Source organism: Lolium rigidum, chromosome 7 (genome assembly GCF_022539505.1).
Source record: "Lolium rigidum isolate FL_2022 chromosome 7, APGP_CSIRO_Lrig_0.1, whole genome shotgun sequence".
Taxonomy (NCBI): domain Eukaryota; kingdom Viridiplantae; phylum Streptophyta; class Magnoliopsida; order Poales; family Poaceae; genus Lolium; species Lolium rigidum.
Genome location: NC_061514.1, coordinates 126,305,770 through 126,330,780, shown reverse-complemented (window position 1 = coordinate 126,330,780; position 25,011 = coordinate 126,305,770).

The following is a 25,011-nucleotide window of genomic DNA, read 5'->3' as shown; positions in this document are numbered from 1 at the left end:
ATTTGTCCATCCCGATGACGGATAGATATACTCCGGGCCCTCTCGGTGGAATGTCGTCTAATGTCTTGCAAGCATATGAATGAGTTCATAAGAGACCACATACCACGGTACGAGTAAAGAGTACTTGTCGGGAGACGAGGTTGAACAAGGTATAGAGTGATACCGAAGATCAAACCTCGGACAAGTAAAATATCGCGAGACAAAGGGAATTGGTAATGTATGTGAATGGTTCATTCGATCACTAAAGTCATCGTTGAATATGTGGGAGCCATTATGGATCTCCGGATCCCGCTATTGGTTATTGGTCGGAGTGAGTACTCAACCATGTCCGCATAGTTCTCGAACCGTAGGGTGACACACTTAAAGTTGGATGTTGAAATGGTAGTTCTTGAATATGGAATGAAGTTGGAATATTTGTTCGGAGTCCCGGATGTGATCCCGGACATCACGAGGAGTTCCGGAATGGTCCGGAGAATAAGATTCATATATAGGATGTCATTTTATGTGAATAAAATGTCGCGGAAGGTTCTATGGAAGGTTCTAGAAGGTTCTAGAAAAGTCCGGAAGAAACCACCAAGGAAGGTGGAGTCCACAAGGGACTCCACCTCCATGGCCGGCCAGCCCTAGTGGGGGTGGAGTCCCAAGTGGACTCCACCATAGGGGGCCGGCCAACCCCCACATGGGAGGTGGGAATCCCACCTTTGGGTGGGAGTCCTAGTTGGGCTAGGTTTGCCCCCTCCTATGGAAGGTTTTGGTTTCGGGTCTTATTCGAAGACTTGGACACCAACACTTGGGATCCACCTATATAATGAGGGGCCGGCCACCCCTAAGACCATAGCTTGGCCGCCCCCCTTGAGTGGCCGGCCACCCCCTCCCAAACCCTAGCTTTGCTCCTCCACTTCATATTGCCCGGTTTGCTTAGCGAAGCTCCGCCGGACTTCTACACCGCCACCGACACCACGCCGTCGTGCTTGTCGGATTCAAGAGGAGCTACTACTTCCGCTGCCCGCTGGAACGGGGAGGTGGACGTCGTCTTCATCAACAACCGAACGTGTGACCGAGTACGGAGGTGCTGCCCGTTCGTGGCGCCGGAACCGATCGTGATCAAGATCTTCTACGCGCTTTTGCAAGCGGCAAGTGAACGTCTACCGCAGCAACAAGAGCCTCATCTTGTAGGCTTTGGAATCTCTTCAAGGGTGAGACTCGATACCCCCTCGTTGCTACCGTCTTCTAGATTGCATCTTGGCTTGGATTGCGTGTTCGCGGTAGGAAAATTTTTGTTTTCTATGCAACGTTATCCTACAGAAGCAACGCCGGCAGGCGCCCAAGAGGGTTCCGGAGCAAGCCGGGTAAGTTCTTTTTTCTCTGTTGTTTGATTCCTTTTCTTTCCTTCCTTTTTGTATTTATCTTTTTCTTGCTTGTTCAACTAGGGCTCTGATAAAGTTTACCCAGGGCGGCGGCTATCGGCAGGCTCCTCCCATCACGTCGCCGCTTCAGCGGCAGAGGAGGGAGCCAACCCCGCAGCCCTCGACGCGCGCGCGCACGCCGCCTGCTGTTATCGTGCCGCCTGCGGCTACGCCGCCTTCTGCGGGGGCGTCTTCTTCAGCTGCGCCTTCTGCGGCGCCTGGCGGCGGTGCCCCGGGTGAGCCGGTGCGCCGGCCAACCATAGACGACATGTTTCCGCGCCGCGCCCCGTTTGTGGAGCAGGCGGCCGGAGCTGGCAGGGGTATGCCGCCTGCGACCGGAGCTGGAGCTGGCGGGGCTGCGCCGCCTGCGACCGGAGTCGGCGGGCCCGCGCCCAACGTTGTGGTGCTGGAGAGCAGCCCGGAGGGAGCGCCTCAGGCGCCGGAGGCGACGGCTCCCACGGGGCCGACTGCTTCGACCGCGCCGCCTCCGGCTTCGGAGCCGACGAGGGAGGAGCCGGCCAGGGACGAGCCGGCACGCGCAAGGGACGCCGGCTCCCGGGCACTGGTAAGGATGGAGGGGCCGTCCGAGCCGACTATGGCCCTCCACGTGGCCAAGGGTGCCAGGCTGCTGAACGTGGCATCCGCCTCCGACTCCAGCCTGGGCTCAGCTGGCACGATGGAGAAGGCGTGGCACCAGGCGCATGCCTGCGAGGTGACCAGCCGGGAGGGGCAGCCAGGCGTGGCGCCCATGAAGATGTTCTTTTCTGGCTTCCGCGGCAGCCTCAAGGCCAAGGCCGCCGAGACCCTTGCCCAGCTGGCAACGCTGGAGGATGCTGACAAGGTATGTGTCTTCTCATTTTTGCAATTCTGTTGTTATCCTGGTAGCCCTCCGAGGCATGGGCCGGCTGCTTGGAGCCGGTCCGGGTTTCGTCTAGATATCTGATTGTTTCTTTCAGGTGGTTGCGGAGCGACGCACTGTTTTGTACAATAAAGTGGTGACTAGCTACCACAAGGCCAAGATTGAGCGGGCCGGCTTGGCCCGCGAGCTGGAGGCTGCCAAGGGTAAGGCTTTCTTTCTTTTGACTTGCTCTTTTTCTGTTAGGTTTCTTTTTTACTGATGGCTTGTTTTTGCCGGCTTGCAGCTGAGGCCGCCCGGGTCCCGCAGCTGGAGTCGGATCTCCGAGTCGCCCGTGCCCAATGCGCCGTAAGCGAGGAAGCGAACCGGGCTGCTTGTCGCCAAGCTGAAGGTGGCCGATGGGGAGCTGAAACGGCTGCGCCGGCTTGAGGCTAACCACCTCAAGGAACTTGCCGCCCTCAAGAAGGACGGGGAGGAGAAACCGGAGGGCCTGAGCAAGCGGGCTGGAGGAGGTGGAGCGGCAACGGCTTGCGCTTCGTGAAGAGGTGACCACCAAGTCCAATGAGCTGTCGGCCACCGCCAAGCGGTGGGTGGAGGAAATTAGCGCGCTCGACCGCGGCTTGGCGGGTGAGTCTTTTATCTTATGCCTTTCCCTTTGCCGGCTTTCGGCCGTCGGCTGCCGGCTTAGGTTGGCAGCCGGCGGCAGAAACTTTGATTTTTCCGATATCTCCATCTTCGGGCTGGGGGCAGTCGGTTCTTGCCGGCTGCCGCCAGGCTTTTTTTTTTTCTTCGAAATCTCCATCTTCAGGCTGGGGCAGTCGGTTCTTGCCGGCTGCCGCCAGGCTTACTTTTAGAGCTTCGGAATCTCCATCTTCAGGCTGGGGGCAGTCGGTTCTTGTCGGCTGCCGCCAGGCTTTTTCCTTTTTACTTCGAAATCTCCATCTTCAGGCTGGGGGCAGTCGGTTCTTGCCGGCTGCCGCCAGGCTTACTTTTAGAGCTTCGGAATCTCCATCTTCAGGCTGGGGGCAGTCGGTTCTTGCCGGCTGCCACCAGGCTTACTTTAGGACTTCGAAAATTTGTATTTTTCGGCTATTTCCGGCTTCAGCGGATTTCTGACGTGTTTCTTCTTTGCAGCGGCCTTCCCTGAGGCGCAGGAGGCGGCGTTAGCAGCCTGTTGGCAGGGCGCGGGAGGAGCGCCGGCAGGCCACCGGGGAGCGAGCTCTGATTGCTTCACCATGGATGATTATTTGTCGTCCATGGCCGCCCGTGTGGAGCCAATCACCAAGCTTGGCTGGGAGCTGCGGAAGGCGGCGGAAGAGCTGATCCGGCTGCTGTGGCCGACGGAGACGCTGCCGCAAGATCTCTCCAACCTCATCGCCTGGCTAGAGAGGGCTCCCGACCGCTTCCTGGACTGGAAGGAGTCGGCCGCGCGCGCCGGAGCTGATATGGCGCTGTCGTTTGTGCTCTCCTGGTATAACGAGGTTAGCCTCGACCAGTTGGAGTACCGGCGCGCCGACGTGGAGGACAAGCTCCCAGTGGAGAACAAAACCGCCCGGCTCGCCCGTGCTCGCGCCATTGCCGACTTCGTCGACAAGGCCATCTTCATCGCGGACCCGAATCCGCCATCTGACGACGAGGAGGAGGAGGCTGAGGATGAGGAGGCGGAAGATGTGCCTGAGGATGACCCTGCAGCCGGCTCCGCTGATGCTCCCCCGGCTGGTCCTGATCCAGCCGGCGCTTAGCTTTTACCTGTTTCCTCTATGCTTTTGCAAGACAATTTGTTAAATCCCCGGGATGCCGGGTGCATATGTAAGACAATATTATTATCCTTTTATTAGGGCACACTTTAATGTGTTTATTTAATCATTTGTGTGCCGGCTTGCTTTCTTCCAACTTGTTCGCTTTTTTCCATCCGCCCCACTCTTTGGCTGTTCTCTTGCCGGTCGTACGTCCGACTTGCGGTCCGTCGCCGGATCAAGAGCGTGCCGCTGGGTGAGGCCGATAGTATTTCAGTCGAACGAGTCGAGTTTGGCAATCCGGCACTTTTATGAAGAGTTGTGTAAGAAACAATTCGCTTTCACTCTTTCCCTTAGTCGTCTTTCGCGTCCGGCTCCTTAGGCACTTACTCCCGCCAGCCGGACAGCCGGGTTGCGGTCTGTAGCTGGTCGGAAGCCGGCTGTCAGAAACCGGATCACGTTACTAAGCCGGCCGCGTGAGAGGGTGTTAGCCAATTGGCGAAAACAATAGAGTACGCGAAAAACTTGTCAAAATCGGCGCTCTTGGCGCTTGCTTTTTCATAGCTTACAAAAGGGGTACAAGGGATACATACATTCCTGCTCTCAAGTATAAAATGGTCGAAGCAACCTGACATTCCAGAGACGTTTAGTCTCCTCGTCGATTTTGTTTGCCTTGTTTTTCTTAGCCTCTTGGGCATCTATGAGATAGTAGGAATCATTGCCTACCGCCTTGCTCACGATGAAGGGACCCTCCCATGGGGATGACAGTTTATGCTGTCCGGCTGTCCGTTGGATCAGCCGGAGCACTAGGTCTCCTTCTCGGAATGCTAAGGACTAGACCTTCCGGCTGTGATAGCGACGGAGGCTTTGCTGGTATACGGCAGACCTGGACTCGGCCATCAGCCGGACCTCTTCAACCAGGTCGACTCCATCTTCACGAGCTTCTTTGGCTTCAGCTTCGTAGTAGAGCTTGATCCTTGGCGCGTCGTGCTCGATATCAGTCGGCAGGACGGCTTCGGCCCCGTATACGAGGAAGAAGGGTGTGAAGCCGACTGAGCGGTTTGGCGTCGTGCGCAGGCTCCATAGTACGCTGGGCAGCTCTTCAATCCAGCAGCCAGCTGAGCGCTCAAGCGGCTCCACCAGCCGGGGCCGGATGCCGGCTAGGATCAAGCCGTTTGCTTTCTCCACTTGGTCGTTTGACTCCGGGTGCGCCACGGACGATAGGTCCATTCGGATCCCCATCTCCCCACAATAGCGTTTGAAAATGCCCTCGGCGAAGTTGCTGCCGTTGTCGGTGATGATGCTATGGGGGTAGCCGTATCTCACGATTATTTCCTTGAGGAATGTGACGGCTGTGGAGCCGTCCAGCTTCTTGATTGGCTTGGCTTCGATCCACTTAATGAATTTATCAATCATCACCAAGAGGTGAGTCATGCCGCCTCGGGCTGTTTTGAATGGGCCCACCATATCCAAGCCCCATACGGCAAACGGCCAGGTAATGGGGATGGTCTTCAAGGCGGAAGCCGGCGTGTGCTTTTGCTTGGCAAAGCGTTGGCAGCCGTTGCACTTCTTCACCAGTTCTTCTGCGTCTCTGAGCGCAGTCGGCCAGTAAAAACCATGCCGGAAGGCTTTGGCCACTATGGCTCTGAGGAGGCGTGGTGGCCGCACTCACCCCGATGGATTTCCCGTAGGAGTTCAATCCCTTCAGCCGGCTCGACGCACCGGCTGGAGCACCCCACTTACGCTGCGTTTGTACAGCTCGTGGTTGATGATTGTATAGGCCTTGGCCCTTCTCTCAATCTGCCCGGCTTGAACCCTCGTCATTGGGCAGCACACCATCGGTGAGGTAGGAGAGGAATTCTTGTGCCCATGATGGTACGCATTTTATTTCAAATACGCTGACCACCAGGGCCTCCATCTTCGGAGCTTCCGGCTTCGACTGCATGGTCGCCGGGTCCGGCTGTGAAGCCGGCGGGTTCGGCTGAGAAGCCCCGAGTTTGGCTGAGAAGCCCCCGCGTTGGACCGAGAAGCCCCGGGTTCGGCTGTGGAGCCGGCGGGTTCGGCTGATAAGCCCCCGACTTGGGCGATGAAGCCCCCGGGTTTGGCTGAGAAGCCCCCGGGTCAGCCGGCACGAATATGGAATCCGAGTCCGGTGACGGTATGATGGACAGTTTCTTGAGAACCGCCAAGGCAACGCCCGGCGGAATAGCTTGCCGGGTTGAGCCAATCTTGGATAGGGCGTCTGCCGCCTCGTTGTTTGCCCGTGGCACATGATGGAATTCACAGCCATCGAAGAAGTCGGATAGCTGCTGGACGTGGAAGCGGTACGAGGCCATGTTGGCGTCCTTCGCGTCCCAGTCGCCCGATGCTTGCTGTATAACCAAGTCGGAGTCGCCGAAGCAAAGGATGCGACGCACGCCGATCTCCTTGGCCAGCTTCAGACCATGGATGAGCGTGTCACATCCCGAAATTTTCTAAATTTGGAATGTAAAATAAAAATAAATTTAATGCTTGATTGTTTGAACTTGATAGAAATTTCACAAAGAAATAAAACTTTTTAAAGTTATTTACAAGTTAAATTCCAAAATAGTGTTTTCAAAGACTTTTGGTTTTAAAGTATTTTCAAAATCAAACATATATGACAAATGTATATAATGATTATTTTATTTTCACAAAGGGATATTAAAAAGGTTTTTGTAAAAATATAGAGTTTTCATAAACCTTGGTTTTTAAAATATTTTCTAATAATACTCTATTTTGTTTGGAGGTTTTGAAACTTATAATATTTGAGAAAACATTAAAAGGGCACTATAGCCACATAGACATGTATGTCAACTTTTGATTTTATAAAGTTTATATTGATGTCTCAAATTTGATTTCATATCAAAGTAATTTTCACGACGAATCCAACGGTATCTTATTTGCAATTTTCTAATTATTTTTGATCCTTCAAAAATATATTTAAAATTCTGAAGAAAAAAAATGAAAAAAAAAAGGTTCGGCCAGGCCCACCCGGCCGAACGGCCCAGCAGCCAGCCCCGCGCCGTCCCAGGCCGCCCCGGCCCAAGCTGCCGCGGCCCAGCTCGCCGCCGCCCAACCGCCCCAGGCCGCCCCGGCCCATCTCCACCCGGCCACGGCCTCACCCAGCTCGCCTCCGCGCCAGCCCGCACGCACGCCCAGCCTCCCAGCGCGTGCGCCGCCGCCCTTATTTCTTTGAGAGAATTCCTTATATGACACTACTTCTAAATATGATTCCTTATTTGACACTTAAATTTTTTCTCTTCCCTACATGACACCAAGTGTAAATGTTTTGCCTTATATGACACTCTAGTGCATTTTGAGTACTAACGGTGTCAGTTAGGGACCTAAAAAGACCCTTTTGCCCCTGGTGCATAACGTGACCAATTTTTTGGGCTTCTCATATTTTTGGGAAAATGAGCAGCACGACTAAGGTAAAATCGTGATGAGAGTCCATAGAGTGTCATATAAAGCTCATCACGATTCTCATTTCCACTTTCCTCAGGGCGATTAATTATGCCATGCCAATAGTCCGAGAAGGTCCAAGTAAAAAAAAGCTCCATTCTGTTTTGCGTTTTGCATGCCCACGAGATACCCAATCCAGGCCTAGTAAATGGGGCATGCATTGATCCACATTAATCACCAGAATAATTTGTCACCACGTCAATTTCTTTTCCGATTCTAGGTACGTGCGGATAGATGACGCGGATGAGAGCCAATGCTGCCTAATTAATCACGAGATTTGCTGTGATTGATTGTTGCATTGATTCAGATGATCGAGAGTACAAATATAGGAAGATAATCATGGGCTTTTTTTTTGAGGTAAAGATTAAGACTGCTCATAGTGGGAGTAACATAGCTAGTAACATCACACATCTCAAGGCATTTTGGTGACATGGCATGCTAATAAATGAAGAAAGAGAGTGGGGTGGTAACTAGCTATGTTACCATAACATCACACACCTCAAGACAAGATGAGTCTACAACATAATAAATGATATAATGCATGACACCATACATAAGTTACTACCCACTATGAAGGTAGTAACCTAGACTAGTAACATGACATATGTTACTAGTATAAGTTACTCCCCACTATGACCAGCCTAATTGTGCCGCACGTAGGGCTACCGATCCTACAGCTCGGGAAACGCTCTTTACTACGAAGGTTCGGCTACATGGTAAATAACGTTACAAGGCAATGCATCGTGTCAACATATTCCACCTATTTCATTTAGTCTAGGGGTATTTTGGTCCAGGCGGGAAAAAATTGACGGAACAATATAACAGACCCAACGGCAGTGTCATATAAGGCAAAAAAATTACACTTGGTGTCATGTAGGGAAGAGAAAAAATTTGAGTGTCAAATAAGGAATCATATTTAGAAGTAGTGTCATATAAGGAATTCTCTCTATTTCTTTTCCTGTTTCTTTTAGTCCCACCTCGCCTAGTTAAGTAAATTTGCTTCGACCTAGAGCCTATATAAAGACTCCATGGAAACCCCAACACGCACACAGCGCCGGCGCCTCCTCTCTTTCTTCCTGGCGACGCAGCACAGGCACGAAGTCTGCCTCGCAAGCGAACGCTGCTGTTCTCCTGCCAGCAGTCGCGCATCTGCAACGCTTTTTAGGGAAACGCCGCGACTCGATGCATCCCTCGCTAGGTAATAATTTTATTCCCACTCTTTTCACGTAGATTTTCGTACGTAGCTTCGTCATTTTATTTCATTAGATTTACAGCTCCGTTTAGAATAGTGGTTCTTCCGTTAAGTTTGTAATTAGATTATTTACAATTTTTATGTAGAAAGTTTTTCCATTCGAGCAACTTGTTCGGACAACTTTTCGTACACCATTAGAACTTTAACCACTTAGATCTAGTTTTGTAAAATTCATATCTTGAGTTCTACAAGTCGGATTTCGGCAAACTTTATACCGTTGTAATCACCAAATTCCGTAGATCATTATAGACATTTTGCGTGGCAGTTACGCCCACTTTATTTTTGCGGTATCCCTTTGATCCGTAGCATCGTCTTTAAAATAAATTCTACAAACTTTTTTTTCGAGAGATTCTTTCGGCGATACGTTTGTAATGAAATTCTCTACAACTTCCGTGTAGAAAGGTATTACATCCGGAAAACTTCTTCTAATGACTTTTCGTGAAAAGTGCAGTCCTATGACTGGCTTCAACATAGTTCTTTTAGCCAAATTAATCCTTATGATCATACCCATCTTCCAGGATCAGTTATAATTCTTTATCATGTTCATAGATAATGCATATCCTACTCTTAGTTGTCTAGTTCACCTTATTCAAATGACAATTGAGCTATTTGAGTAAATGGTGACCAATCTTAGCTATGGATTTTCCCTTGTGCAAGTGTTATGTTGAGTCACTATACTACATAGCAAATATTTTGAACCCTTGATATACATTAGCATTCTTGACCCACATTGTCCATATCGTTCTTACATTTTCAACCTCATGACCATTTAATCCTATTGGCTTATATTGAACTATTCAATTTACAAATGAGTTGATTGAGTAATTCAACATATCACAAATCCATACCTAAGCCTATGTGTAACTCATACTATCTTAGTAAGTGTTTTCACACTTTACCAAATAGTATTTTGAGTTGCGTCATTGAGATTCATGTGATTTCATCACATGGATCAATTCAATTACCCAATCTTGAGTAGAAAACAACCATTGATCATAGGTTCTTATCAACCATTTTTCTTCTAAGCACTTGACTTAGATAATCATTTCCTTTTTCAAGTATTTGATCCATCCAATCAATATCTCCAATTCGTATCTTGCAAGCCAAACCTCATGCCATATCTTCTTTAACTGATGATTAAAACACAGTGATTAACTACATGATTGTTTGCTTGGTTTGGTTTTATTGTTGTTGAATGGTGTGTTTATGTTGTGCTATATTTTATATTATAGTTCGTATGGAGAGGCACGTATTTTGATTAAGAGAAGTGAACGCGCTTCGACTGCCAAAAAGGCAAGTGACACTCAATTACCTACCTATTTTGTTAAGCATTAGTGTTTTATAAATTAGTATGCATGGTAGGAATTTGTTTTCGAAAGTTATGCTATGCTTATCAATCCCAGTAGTGTGTAGTCACCATGAACCCTTTCTAGCATTCTTAGTTTGCCTAGCAATGACAAAATGCCATTGCTGATTTGATTATTCTGGATTGTGAGTATTGAGAATTAAAATTAACAACCTTAATGAAACACCTGGGTGGATTGGTTGAATGGTGGGCGGCTACTCAGGGCCACATGACTCCTGTCTAGTACTTGTCTTGTGGTTGTCTTCGCCTGAGGGTGCGCATAAGTTGAGTGACTACTCAGGGCCACATGACTCCTGTCTAGTACTTGTCATGTGGTTGTCGTCGCCTGAGATGTGCACTTGTGGTTGGCCACTCAGGATTAAAGAGATTACTATGTCGTCCATGTTTTAGTTAGCTTCCGAGTGCAATCTTATGGTATTATGGGCTCTGCAGGGATTAAGTAAGTTGTGAGGCCAAACTTGTTGCTAGACATGATGATGGGGCTTGCAACCCAACGGGAACGGGTCTAGCTAGTTATGGTCGAAGCCTCCTTCCGAAAGATCTTGTCTCATTTCTTCTCTTGGGAAGGGTGGGTCGTAAGGTGAAAGTGCACAACCTCTCGAGAGTTAAACCTAAGATCTTAGCCGTGTCCCCGGTTATGGACAATTTGAGCTTCTAGGCAAGGAATGTACGGAAGAATCTCATCATTGTTTTCTGAATGTATTTAAAAATTTGATCAACCTTGAAAAACTCATGGGAGATGTAACCATGTGATTATTCTAAAACCCATGGAGGATTTAACCATGGTGTGATTTCGTAATGTCATTCAAAGATTTTCAAAAATGTTTTGTTTTGAAATAAAATGTAGGATAAAATTTGGCTTTATGCAAATTTGCCTAAACTCCACTTGCCAAATATCATGTAGATAGTCATGCCCAAAACTGCCACCATATAAGTGTCATTTGCCAGTACATCATTGTACTGACCTCCATTCGTGGGGCTGCATATTCAAACATGCAGGATTTTCTGAGGAGAAGTACGTGGTAGGATCTCGAGTCTACATTCCAACATGACTGCCTGTGGCACATGAAGATGATGAAGGCTCATTGATTATTTACTTTCCGCTGTGTTTGTTTAGAGCTAGTCCATGTGACTATGCAATTTGTAAGGTTTTACTTTACCCTCTGGATCAAAGATGTAGTAATTTGATACTATTGCAATGATTACTATATTTTGTAATGTGTGTGCTATCAGTGATCTCGGGAATAGCATTATACACAGGTATCTTGCCTTTATTTAAAAGGTAGGGTGCTACAGAATGGTATCAGAGCATAGTGTTGCCTGTAGGATTGAGACCCTAGGTTTGGATTAGAAATAGGAAGACCCTAGGATGAAAATTTTGTCTAATCCTATTTTAATCGTAAAGTTGTTTGTTTTGTGAACTTCTGGTACTCTCATCTCTTCCATCTTCAAAATTGTTTTCCTCTCACCTTAGATGACCCACTTCATGAAAACAAACAAGAACCGATGATAACCTTGTGTCTGGAGTGAAGGACTGCCGCTTCATGTGACATTCTTCGACTTTGCTAGAAGTGTTGCATGGGAGACCGATGAAGAACTTGAAGAAAGACTTCAATGCAGACTGCACAACACATGAAGATACACCGAAGGGGTAGAATAGATACTTGAAACATCCAAAGCAGAAATAGACCAGACCACCATTAGATTTTTTTATTGAAACAACGCTAGCATTAGAAAGTATTTATCTTACCAAATTGAGGTATGACCATGCTAGTTTGTTTGTGTTTGAAACATATTGATTGATGCTTGTTAGATGTTGTTTGTAAGATGTTTTGCCTTGATCTGTTGTGTTTGGGTAGGAATCTTCTTTAGAATCTTTCTATCCATTCTCATCTATACCCAACCCCGAAAATGTTTTCTCGGCAACTCGCCATGAAGACAAATATTAGTAAAACCAACCTTGATGTTCCTATCAAGATGAAGAGCATAGAGTGTGAGATACGCAAAACCCTAGTTAGGGATCGATAAAAATGTTTTCAAAACAGATCAATAATGGGGATTGAAACATTGATTCAACTCTCCATGGAACTTTTATCAAATGGTGAGGTTGACCAAGAGTTAGATATGAGATATACCAAACTGAAAACAAGGAAATGATTGGGTGCGACATGGATTGGCCCCCATGACGACTACTCATATTGTTCGCTCTTGTTATGAGGAATGGTAAATCTAGAGAGACGTTCCTACAAGAGAGACGTCGTTGTTAAGCCTGAACCATAGGGTGAATAGATATTATGACCTTATAGTAGGCAAGTGCTGCCAAGCGTAGGACTACGCTTAGTTTGAAGATCTAACCACTAGATGAAGAGTGGTGGAAAGTTGTCGAAGACACAAAGAAGGAAAAGATGAAGGATGCCTTGAAGTGCTCTCATAAATGTTTTCCGATTGACCCAAGAAGTGACCCATCAGTATCAAAATTAGTTCAACCAACCATTTGGATTAGAAGCCCTACTATGAAGGAACCTTTTTGACTCACCTTGAAGAGATATGTTGTTCACTATATGTGAATAACAACTACCTATTGGATATTAACTCAGAAGCCCTAAGCCATAGGTATTTCCAAACGATGACCCAGTGCCAAGACATATCCAAGATGAGCTTAACCTAAACCCAAGACCTAGGACTACCTATAAAAGTTTCTTTTAAGGGTGGTAGAGGCCATACCCTTGGATTTTGGATATATACCAGATGCCCCATGAGATGGTACTTGGAGAAGGTATCATAAAGAGTTCCCCATGACCAAGTGTACCAAAGTAAAAGATAATTCTCATGGGATGAATACCCTCATAGGAATGGATATAGTGGATGGTATGATCGTATATGGTTTAGTGTAACCTTTTCAAAGCCCAAGAAAACTTCCGAAATCTCCTCGGAGAAATTCGAAAAAGAAACAATAGTGAAGACGAACCTCCTAGAAGACATGAACCCAAAACCTTTTCTTTCTAGCCTTTCTCAAATCTCGAGGACGAGATTTCTTTTAAGGGTGGTAGTCTGTCACATCCCGAAATTTTCTAAATTTGGAATGTAAAATAAAAATAAATTTAATGCTTGATTGTTTGAACTTGATAGAAATTTCACAAAGAAATAAAACTTTTTAAAGTTATTTACAAGTTAAATTCCAAAATAGTGTTTTCAAAGACTTTTGGTTTTAAAGTATTTTCAAAATCAAACATATATGACAAATGTATATAATGATTATTTTATTTTCACAAAGGGATATTAAAAAGGTTTTTGTAAAAATATAGAGTTTTCATAAACCTTGGTTTTTAAAATATTTTCTAATAATACTCTATTTTGTTTGGAGGTTTTGAAACTTATAATATTTGAGAAAACATTAAAAGGGCACTATAGCCACATAGACATGTATGTCAACTTTTGATTTTATAAAGTTTATATTGATGTCTCAAATTTGATTTCATATCAAAGTAATTTTCACGACGAATCCAACGGTATCTTATTTGCAATTTTCTAATTATTTTTGATCCTTCAAAAATATATTTAAAATTCCGAAGAAAAAAAATGAAAAAAAAGGTTCGGCCAGGCCCACCCGGCCGAACGGCCCAGCAACCAGCCCCGCGCCGTCCCGAGCCGCCCGGCCCAAGCTGCCGCGGCCCAGCTCGCCGCCGCCCAACCGCCCCGAGCCGCCCGGCCCATCTCCACCCGGCCACGGCCTCACCCAGCTCGCCTCCGCGCCAGCCCGCACGCACGCCCGGCCTCCCAGCCGCGTGCGCCGCCGCCCTTATTTCTTTTCCTGTTTCTTTTAGTCCCACCTCGCCTAGTTAAGTAAATTTGCTTCGACCTAGAGCCTATATAAAGACTCCATGGAAACCCCAACACGCACACAGCGCCGGCGCCTCCTCTCTTTCTTCTCTGGCGACGCAGCACAGGCACGAAGTCTGCCTCGCAAGCGAACGCTGCTGTTCTCCTGCCAGCAGTCCCGCATCTGCAACGCTTTTTAGGGAAACGCCGCGACTCGATGCGCGAGGTAATAATTTTATTCCCACTCTTTTCACGTAGATTTTCGTACGTAGCTTCGTCATTTTATTTCATTAGATTTACAGCTCCGTTTAGAATAGTGGTTCTTCCGTTAAGTTTGTAATTAGATTATTTACAATTTTTATGTAGAAAGTTTTTCCATTCGAGCAACTTGTTCGGACAACTTTTCGTACACCATTAGAACTTTAACCACTTAGATCTAGTTTTGTAAAATAGTTCTACAAGTTGGATTTCGGCAAACTTTATACCGTTGTAATCACCAAATTCCGTAGATCATTATAGACATTTTGCGTGGCAGTTACGCCCACTTTATTTTTGTGGAATCCCTTTGATCCGTAGCATCGTCTTTAAAATAAATCCTACAAACTTTTTTTTCGAGAGATTCTTTCGGCGATACGTTTGTAATGAAATTCTCTACAACTTCCGTGTAGAAAGGTATTACATCCGGAAAACTTCTTCTAATGACTTTTCGTGAAAAGTGCAGTCCTATGACTGGCTTCAACATAGTTCTTTTAGCCAAATTAATCCTTATGATCATACCCATCTTCCAGGATCAGTTATAATTCTTTATCATGTTCGTAGATAATGCATATCCTACTCTTAGTTGTCTAGTTCACCTTATTCAAATGACAATTGAGCTATTTGAGTAAATGGTGACCAATCTTAGCTATGGATTTTCCCTTGTGCAAGTGTTATGTTGACTCACTATACTACATAGCAAATATTTTGAACCCTTGATATACATTAGCATTCTTGACCCACATTGTCCATATCGTTCTTACATTTTCAACCTCATGACCATTTAATCCTATTGGCTTATATTGAACTATTCAATTTACAAATGAGTTGATTGAGTAATTCAACATATCACAAATCCATACCTAAGCCTATGTGTAACTCATACTATCTTAGTAAGTGTTTTCACACTTTACCAAATAGTATTTTGAGTTGCGTCATTGAGATTCATGTGATTTCATCACATGGATCAATTCAATTACCCAATCTTGAGTAGAAAACAACCATTGATCATAGGTTCTTATCAACCATTTTTCTTCTAAGCACTTGACTTAGATAATCATTTCCTTTTTCAAGTATTTGATCCATCCAATCAATATCTCCAATTCGTATCTTGCAAGCCAAATCTCATGCCATATCTTTTTTAACTGATGATTAAAACACAGTGATTAACTACATGATTGTTTGCTTGGTTTGGTTTTATTGTTGTTGAATGGTGTGTTTATGTTGTGCTATATTTTATATTATAGTTCGTATGGAGAGGCACGTATTTTGATTAAGAGAAGTGAACGCGCTTCGACTACCAAAAAGGCAAGTGACACTCAATTACCTACCTATTTTGTTAAGCATTAGTGTTTTATAAATTAGTATGCATGGTAGGAATTTGTTTTCGAAAGTTATGCTATGCTTATCAATCCCAGTAGTGTGTAGTCACCATGAACCCTTGCTAGCATTCTTAGTTTGCCTAGCAATAACAAAATGCCATTGCTGATTTGATTATTCTGGATTGTGAGTATTGAGAATTAAAATTAACAACCTTAATGAAACACCTGGGTGGATTGGTTGAATGGTGGGCGGCTACTCAGAGCCACAGGACTCCTGTCTAGTACTTGTCTTGTGGTTGTCTTCGCCTGAGGGTGCGCATAAGTTGAGTGACTACTCAGGGCCACATGACTCCTGTCTAGTACTTGTCATGTGGTTGTCGTCGCCTGAGATGTGCACTTGTGGTTGGCCACTCAGGATTAAAGAGATTACTATGTCGTCCATGTTTTAGTTAGCTTCCAGTGCAGCCTTATGGTATTATGGGCTCTGCCGGGATTAAGTAAGTTGTGAGGCCAAACTTGTTGCTAGACATGATGATGGGGCTTGCAACCCAACGGGAACGGGTCTAGCTAGTTATGGTCGAAGCCTCCTTCGAAAGATCTTGTCTCATTTCTTCTCTTGGGAAGGGTGGGTCGTAAGGTGAAAGTGCACAACCTCTCGAGAGTTAAACCTAAGATCTTAGCCGTGTCCCCGGTTATGGACAATTTGAGCTTCTAGGCAAGGAATGTACGGAAGAATCTCATCATTGTTTTCTGAATGTATTTAAAAATTTGATCAACCTTGAAAAACTCATTGGAGATGTAACCATGTGATTATTCTAAAACCCATGGAGGATTTAACCATGGTGTGATTTCGTAATGTCATTCAAAGATTTTCAAAAATGTTTTGTTTTGAAATAAAATGTAGGATAAAATTTGGCTTTATGCAAATTTGCCTAAACTCCACTTGCCAAATATCATGTAGATAGTCATGCCCAAAACTGCCACCATATAAGTGTCATTTGCCAGTACATCATTGTACTGACCTCCATTCGTGGGGCTGCATATTCAAACATGCATGATTTTCTGAGGAGAAGTACGTGGTAGGATCTCGAGTCTACATTCCAACATGACTACCTGTGGCACATGAAGATGATGAAGGCTCATTGATTATTTACTTTCCGCTGTGTTTGTTTAGAGCTAGTCCATGTGACTATGCAATTTGTAAGGTTTTACTTTACCCTCTGGATCAAAGATGTAGTAATTTGATACTATTGCAATGATTACTATATTTTGTAATGTGTGTGCTATCAGTGATCCCGGGAATAGCATTATACACAGGTATCTTGCCTTTATTTAAAAGGTAGGGTGCTACAGAGCGCTTCATACTCCGCCACATTGTTGGATGCGGCGAAGTGGATCTGCAGGACGTAGTCCAGCCGATCTCCCTTTGGGGAGGTGACGACGATGCCGGCTCCCAAGCCGTTTCGCATCTTCGAGCCGTCGAAGTGCAGCTTCCAGTGCGTAGAGTCAGGCACAGGCGGCAGGTTTTGCATCTCGGCCCAGTCGACGAAGAAGTCCGCGAGGATCTGCGACTTGATGGCCGTGCGCGGCTCGTAGATGATGGTGTGGGCGGCTAGCTCCAGGGCCCACTTGGCAACCCGGCCATTGGCGTCCTTGCTGCCAATGATTTCCGCCAAGGGTGCTGTGGCCACCACCTTGATGGGATGCTCCTGGAAGTAGTGCTTGAGCTTCTTGGCCGCCATGTATACGCCGTATGTGACCTTCTGGTAGTGGGGGTAGTTTTGCTTCGACTGGGACAGCACTTCGCTAAGGTAGTAGACTGGGCGCTGGACCGACTGCTCCTTGCCGGCTTCCTTGCTGGCTTCCTTGCGTTCTACCACCAGGACGACGCTAACCACACGACTGGTGGCAGCGATGTATAACAGCATCGGCTCCATTGAAGCCGGCGATGCGAGGATGGGCGCGGTTGAGAGCACGCGCTTTAAGTCACGGAAGGCTTCATCCGCCTGCGGTGACCAGACGAATTTGTCCGATTTCTTCAGCAACTGGTACAAGGGCAGTGCCTTCTCTCCCAGCCGGCTGACGAAGCGGCTCAAGGAGGCCAGGCATCCGGTGAACTTCTGGACGTCCTTGAGGCACTGCGGCAGTTCCATCTTCTCAATGGCGCTGATCTTCTCTGGGTTGGCTTCGATTCCTCGCTGAGAGACGAGGTAGCCCAGGAGTTGGCCGGCTGGCACGCCGAACGTGCACTTGGCCGGGTTGAGCTTCATCCGGAATCTTCGCAGATTGGTGAAGGTTTCTCTCAGGTCATCAAGGAGGGTAGGCATCTCCTTGGTTTTTACAACGACATCATCCACATATGCGTGAACATTCCTGCCGATTTGATCCTGCAAACACTTTTGCATGCACCTTTGGTAGGTGGCACCTGCATTTTTCAAGCCGAATGGCATAGTCGTGTAGCAGTAAGCCCCATAAGGGGTAATAAACGAAGTCTTTATTTGATCAGCCGGATTCAAAGGAATCTGGTGGTAGCCTGAATAGGCATCTAGAAAAGACAACAGTTCACAGCCGGCAGTGGAGTCTATAACTTGATCTATGCGCGGCAGGGGGAAGGGGTCCTTCGGGCACGCCTTGTTGAGGCTGGTGTAGTCGATACACATGCGCCAGGAGCCGTTCTTCATTAAAACCAGGACCGGGTTCGCCAACCAGTCCGGGTGCAGCACTTCCATGATGAAGCCGGCTGCGAGGAGCCGGGCGATTTCTTCACCGATGGCCTTCCTTCTTTCTTCGGCGAAGCGCCTGAGGGGCTGCTTCACCGGCTTGGCTTCGGGCCTGACGTGGAGGTGGTGCTCAGCCAACTCCCTCAGTACACCCGGCATGTCCCTTGGAGACCATGCGAAGATGTCCCGATTCTCACGGAGGAAGCTGGTGAGCTCGCTTTCCTATTTGCTGCTCAAGCCAGCACCGATGGTGACGTACTTGTCCGGCTGGGCCGGGTCGAGCAGGATCTTCTTGGTGTTGTCGGCCGGCCGGAAGTGAGTCGTCCCAGCAGGGTTGCCCACAACCGGCATGTCCGCCTGCGCGGCCTTAGCCAGGGCGACGGCGTCGTGGATGAGCTGCTTCTCGGTGGCGATGACCAGTGTCTGGCCCATCTTGGAGCTCTGCGTGGCGCAGTCCATGGAGCGGCGATAGTCGCCGGCTACTGTGATGACCCCTTTTGGGCCAGGCAGCTTCATCTTCAGGTACCCATAGTGGGGCACCGCCATGAACTTGGTCAGGGCTGGCCTGCCCAGGAGCGCGTGGTAGGGACTCACGAGATCCACAACCTCGAACTCGATCCTTTCGGTGCGGAAGTGATCCGGCTTCCCGAACATCACCTCCAGCGTGATCCGGCCGATCGGCCGGCAGCGATGGCCCGGCACGATGCCATGGAAGACGGTGGGGGTGGGACGCAGCTCGGCTTCTTGGATGCCTAGCTTGCGGGCGGTGTCGCGGTAGAGGATGTTGATGCTGCTGCCCCCGTCGATGAGGACGCGCGAGATGGCCTGCTCTGACCAGTTTAGGTACTGGGGGACCGGCGGTATGATCGCGTTGACCTCGAGGGAACGGCTCTGCTGGCTCGTCTTGTCCTCGGGCTCGGAGGTGAAGATGATGTAGGTGGCATCCTCGGCCAAGTAGCGGCCATGTTGCACTTGGTTAGCCTCGTGGTGCTCGAGGTTGGCGTTCTCTGCGCCGGCTTGGCCACCCGGCCCGCCGGCTGGAGGAGGCGGGGGTGGGGGCGGGAGGGGTTCGCCGCTTGTCAGCCGCTTCATGAAGTGGCAGTCGCGGGTGGTGTGGTTGGAGGGGTTCTTGCCGCTGTGGTACTTGCACGGCGAGTCGAGCATCTGCTCGAAGGTGTACTTCGGCTTCCACTGCCGGTCTTGCTTCTGGCGCCGGCTGCCGCCTGGCGCCGCATGGTCCGACACGGCTGCCACATGGGCGGAACCATACCGGCGGTCCGGCTGGTCGATGTGCCGCTTGCCGCGGTAATTGTCCCGCCGGCTGCCATGCGAGCCGCCTTCGGCCGGCTTGTGCTCGGCCGGCTTGTTGTTGTCCCGTCTTGCTGGGGCCGGTGAAATATCAGCCGGCGCCTTGCCGGCTTCCTCAGCCAGCGCGTACTTGTCGGCGATGGCCATCAAGGCGGCCATCGACTTGGGGTCGCTGCGGCGTAGCTTGTGCCACAGCATGGTGTTGGGCCGGCAGCCTCCCATGAAGAAGCTGATGGCTTGGATCTCATGCACACCCTCGCAGGAGTTGCGCATTTCGCACCAGCGCGTCGGTGCATGCGCGGTCCGTCTCGTCCGGGCCCTGCTTGCACATCTCAAGCTGCTGAGGGCGACCCGGCCGGCGATAGGTGCCGGTGAAGTTGCTGATGAAGGCCTCTTCGAAATCCAGCCAGCCGTTGATGCTGTCGGCTGGTAGGTTGTTGAGCCAGGTGCGGGCGGAGCCGACCAGCATCAGGGGGGAGTAGCGTACCGCCCAGCGCTTGTTGCCCCGGGCGATGCCGACTGCGGTGGAGTAGTCCAGCAGCCAGTCCTCCGGCTTGGCAGTGCCGTCGTACTTGGGGGTGTCGCGAGGGAGCTGGAAGCCATCGATCATGGGCTCGTTGGCGATGCGGGGCCCGAAGCACTTTGGGCCGGCTGGCCCCTCTTCTTCCGCAATGCGGGATTCGACCAGCCGGTCGAGGCGATCTCGGGCGTCTGCCGGCTCGATGCGCGGGCCCAGCCGGGAACGTGCCGGCTGACGAGCGCCGCTGGCTTCTGGAGCCGGCCGGTGCGGGCGTCGAGGCTAGGAGTCTTGCTCCTGGTTCCGGCTTGGTGGGGGCCGGCTGCGGCTGCTGCCGCCACCTGGCTGGCGGCTCGGCCGGCTTGAGCTCGCGTGCGTGGCGCGGGAGTCGTTGCGCCGGCTTGGCGCTGGAGAGATGGACTCGGCCGTGTCCCTGGCGTTGCTCGCGGCACCACGAGCGTGAGAAGCTCGGGATCTTGGGCGTACTCGGGGTCTTTCGACTGCCGGTTGGCAGCCTTCAGCAACTCAGTCACCCGCTCGGTCTGGCAGCGTAACTCTTCGCCTTCGAGGCGGTGCAGCTCTTCTGCGGCGGCTTCGGCCGCGAGCATATTCTTGTCGGGGGTGTTGTAGAGGGGCAGCTCCATTGACGGAGCCGGCGCGTCCGCGCCGTCGCGGTCGATCTCGGCGCCTAGGTCGCGGCCTCTGCGGCGGATCTGGCCGGCTCGGCTGGGGTTGTCGCCGCCTGGGGTGAGGCCATTGGCGCGGTTGTACTCGCGCTGGGTGATCTCCCACTGGCGCTTAGCAGCAGCCAGCTCCTCAGTCTGCTTGAGGAGGAGCACGCGGTGCACCTCCAGGTCCGCCTCGACGGTGGCGGCATCGGCGCCGGCGCCGGTTGTGAGCGGAGTGCTCAGCTTCGCCCGGACTTCTTCCAGCCGGGATGGTGGTGGTGGCGGCTTTGCGCCTGATGCAGACGCGTGCCCGCCAACGTTGCGCTCCAAGTCGGGGCCGCGGATGCGCGTGGACTTGGTGGGCTGTTCGTCGCCGGCTGCCATGACCTCGTGCATGATGCAGGGGCTGGCGGCGGCGAGGCTGGCGCCGGCTCCAGGGGGAGGGCTTGCGCAGCGCAAGATCTGGCGCGGATAGCGCGGTGGTGCGACGGTGGCGACGTAGACGTCGAAGCCGCCGAAGCTGATGATGTTGCCGCCGGCAGGGAATGGCCGGTCGGCGAAGCAACCAGCGTTGTCGCTGATGCGGCCGAGGGAGCCGAATCTCCGGATCAAGCCCGAAGCGACCCGCTCGCCGGTGGTGAGGGTGAGGCCCGTCCGGATGAAGACACCGGCCGCGGACGCTGAAGGCCCCACGGTGGGCGCCAAATGTCGTGGTATCGTCACGGCATATGCCATAGGGTGGCTAATCGAAGTGGTTCCTAGTGGTCTCACGGCGGTATCCGGATGCGGGTATGGGCACGAGCGACACGGCGACGTACCCAGGTTCGAGGCCCTCCGATGGAGGTAACACCTCTACTCCTGCTATGAGTGTATATAGTAGTCACACAATACAATGGTGCTCCTAGAGCTGTGTCCGGCTGCTCGGGGAGGCTAAGGTAGACGAAGGTCTCTCTCCTCGAGTAGCGCTAAGTCTAGAATGAAGTAAGAATGATCGATCGTCCCCCGCACGAGGGGGGTAGCCCAGCTTATATAGGCGCTGGCACTTTACATAGAAGTCCCTATGGTCTACTGGCCGGCTTGGCCGGCTCCGGCTTCCGCTCCTTCCCGAGGCGTTGACGTCATGGAGCCGTTGAGGCGTAGTGGCCTGTCCCGTCCGCCAGAGGGGGTCAGCGGCATGGCGAGGAGGTGTCTCTGTCGCCATCATGTCCTGTAGCCGGTACGGACCGTCGTAGGCGATGATGGCCTGTCCGCCGCGTGGCACTGTTGCTCTACAGTGCCCCGCGCTTTACGGAAAGTGAGGTCAGCGTGGACCTTTGAACCCGGACCACCTACCCAGTTCCTTCTCATGTAAGACTCGCCAGCCTCGAGTCGGTCTAAGGTATAGACCCCAGTCGGATATGGCTTGTAGAAGCCGGCCCAGCCACAACGCAGATGGCCGTAGCCAGGCCGACTAGGACTTAGAGCCAGCCGGCTTCCGAAGCAGCCGGCCACGGCTCCAGCCGGCTGCTCCTCAGCCGGCCTTTGCCGCGAGCCGGCCAACCTCTAGCCGGCTGCTCCGCGTCCATTGCCCTACCCGGGGTCTTCCCCCCGACACTACGAGCAACGTAGAGCATGCAAGAACATAAATAACATATATGATAGATTGATAATCAACTTGACATAGTATTCAATATTCATCGGATCCCAACAAACACAACATGAAGGATTACAAATAGATGATCTTGATCATGATAGGCAGCTCACAAGATCTAACATGATAGCACAATGAGGAGAAGACAACCATCTAGCTACTGCTATGGACCCATAGTCCAGGGGTGAACTACTCACACATCGATCCGGAGGCGATCATGGCGATGAAGAGACCTCCGGGAGATGATTCCCCTCTCCGGCAGGGTGCCGGAGGCGATCTCCCGAATCCCCCGAGATGGGATTGGCGGCGGCGGCGTCTCTGGAAGGTTTTCCGTATCGTGGCTCTCGGTACTGGGGGTTTCGTGACGGAGGCTTTAAGTAGGCGGAAGGGCAGGTCAGGGGGCCACACGAGGGCCCCACACAACAGGCCGTCGCGGCCAAGGGCCAGGCCGCGCCGCCCTAGTGTCTGGCCACCTCGTGGCCCCACTTCGTCTCTCCCTCGGACTTCTGGAAGCTTGGTGCAAAAATAGGACCCTGGGCGTTGATTTCGTCCAATTCCGAGAATATTTCCTTACTAGGATTTCTGAAACCAAAAACAGCAGAAAACAACAACTGGCTCTTCGGCATCTCGTCAATAGGTTAGGGCCGGAAAATGCATAATAATGACATATAATGTGTATAAAACATGTGAGTATCATCATAAAAGTAGCATGGAACATAAGAAATTATAGATACGTTTGGGACGTATCACTTCCCCAAGCTTGGGTTTTTCTATAGCATTAAAAATAATGGTGTCCAAAAAATTTATACTAATAACATTACTACCACTATTATGCAGACAAACTTCCATAGGTTTTTTAATTTTCTCTTCAAAAGCATCATGTCCTAATTCAATATAAATTTCATAAAGATCTCTAATTTTTGTTGTTGTTTTCCATTAAGCCTAACTAGTGAAATAAAAACAAGAAACAAAAAGATATAATTGCAGAATCTAAAGGAAATAGCTTCGAGCACTCACACACCGGCAACAATGCTAGGAAATAGCTTAGTAGTCGGCGGATGTGAATACTTTTTACCTTACCTCCCCGGCAACGGCGCCAGAAAATAGCTTGATGTCTACGCACGCTTCTATTCCTGTAGACGGTGTTGGGCCTCCAAGAGCAGAGGTTCGTAGAACAGCAGCAAGTTTCCCTTAAGTGAATCACCCAAGGTTTATCGAACTCAGGGAGGTAGAGGTCAAAGATATCCCTCTCAAGCAACCCTGCAATTAAGATACAAGAATTCTCTTGTGTCCCCAACACACCTAATACACTTGTCAGATGTATAGGTGCACTAGTTCCGCGAAGAGATAGTGAAATACAAGTAATATGGATGATTATAAGTAGTAATTGCAATCTGAAATAAAATGGCAGCAAGCGAACATGTAGCAGAACTTGTTGGAAACGGTGTTTCAATGCTTAGAAACAAGGCCTAGGGATCATACTTTCACTAGTGGACACTCTCAACAATGATCACATAATTGAATAAATAAATGCTACTCTCAAACACTCTCTTGTTGGATAACAAACACCATTCATTGTGTAGGGCTGCAAAATCACACCTCAAGCCGGAGTAAACAAGCTCCACAACGTCCTAAAGGAATCACACACGATGCGCACACTGTCACCATCACATCATGGAGAGTGACTCCGGAGTTCATATTAAAGTAACCTCTAGAGTGCATAATAGACAAGAGTAACATCTACATATTCAACTAGATCATTACAAAGCTCATGATCACATAAAGATCACACCATGGGAGAGAGAGATGAACCACATAGCTACCGGTAGATCCCTCAGCCTCGGGGGAGAACTACTCCCTCCTCATCATGGGAGACAGCAACGACGATGAAGATGGTGATGGAGCCGATGGAGATGGCTCCGGGGGCGATTCCCCGTCCCGGCAGGGTGCCGAAACAGAGACTTCTGTCCCCCAAATTATGGTTTTTGGTGGCGGCGAAGCTACGGAACTCTTCTGGAGAAATCGTCCATCCCCTTAGGGTTTTCAGGGCAGGAGCTTAATATAGGTGAAAGGGCGGCACGAGGGGGTGCCCAAGGGGCCCACCCCATAGGGCGGCGCCGCCCCCCTCCTGGCCGCGCCAGTGGATGGGGAGGAGGCCATGGGCCTCCTTTGGCCTGGCCCTTCTGGCTCCGTGGGTCTTCTGGCGAAATAGAATTTCTGTAATTTTTCTGGATTTTTCCGAGCACTTTGGTTCTTGGGCCTTTTCTGCGATAAACAGACATAATAAACAGAAACTGGCACTGTGGCATCTTGTTAATAGGTTAGTCCAATAAATGCCATATACCATATAAAGTGCATATAAAACATGTAGCTATTGGCATAAAACTAGCATGGAACATAAGAAATTATAGATACGTTGGAGACGTATCAAGCATCCCCAAGCTTAGTTCTACTCGTCCTCGAGTAGGTAAACGATAACAAGACTAATTTCTGAAGTGACATGCTACCAACATAATCTTGATCAATACTATTGTAAAGCATATGAGATGAATGAAGTGACTCAAAGCAATGGTCTATAGTTTGCTAACAAATAGATAATGACTAAACAACTGAATCATATAGCAAAAACTTTTCATGAATAGTACTTTCAAGACAAGCATCAAAAAGTCTTGC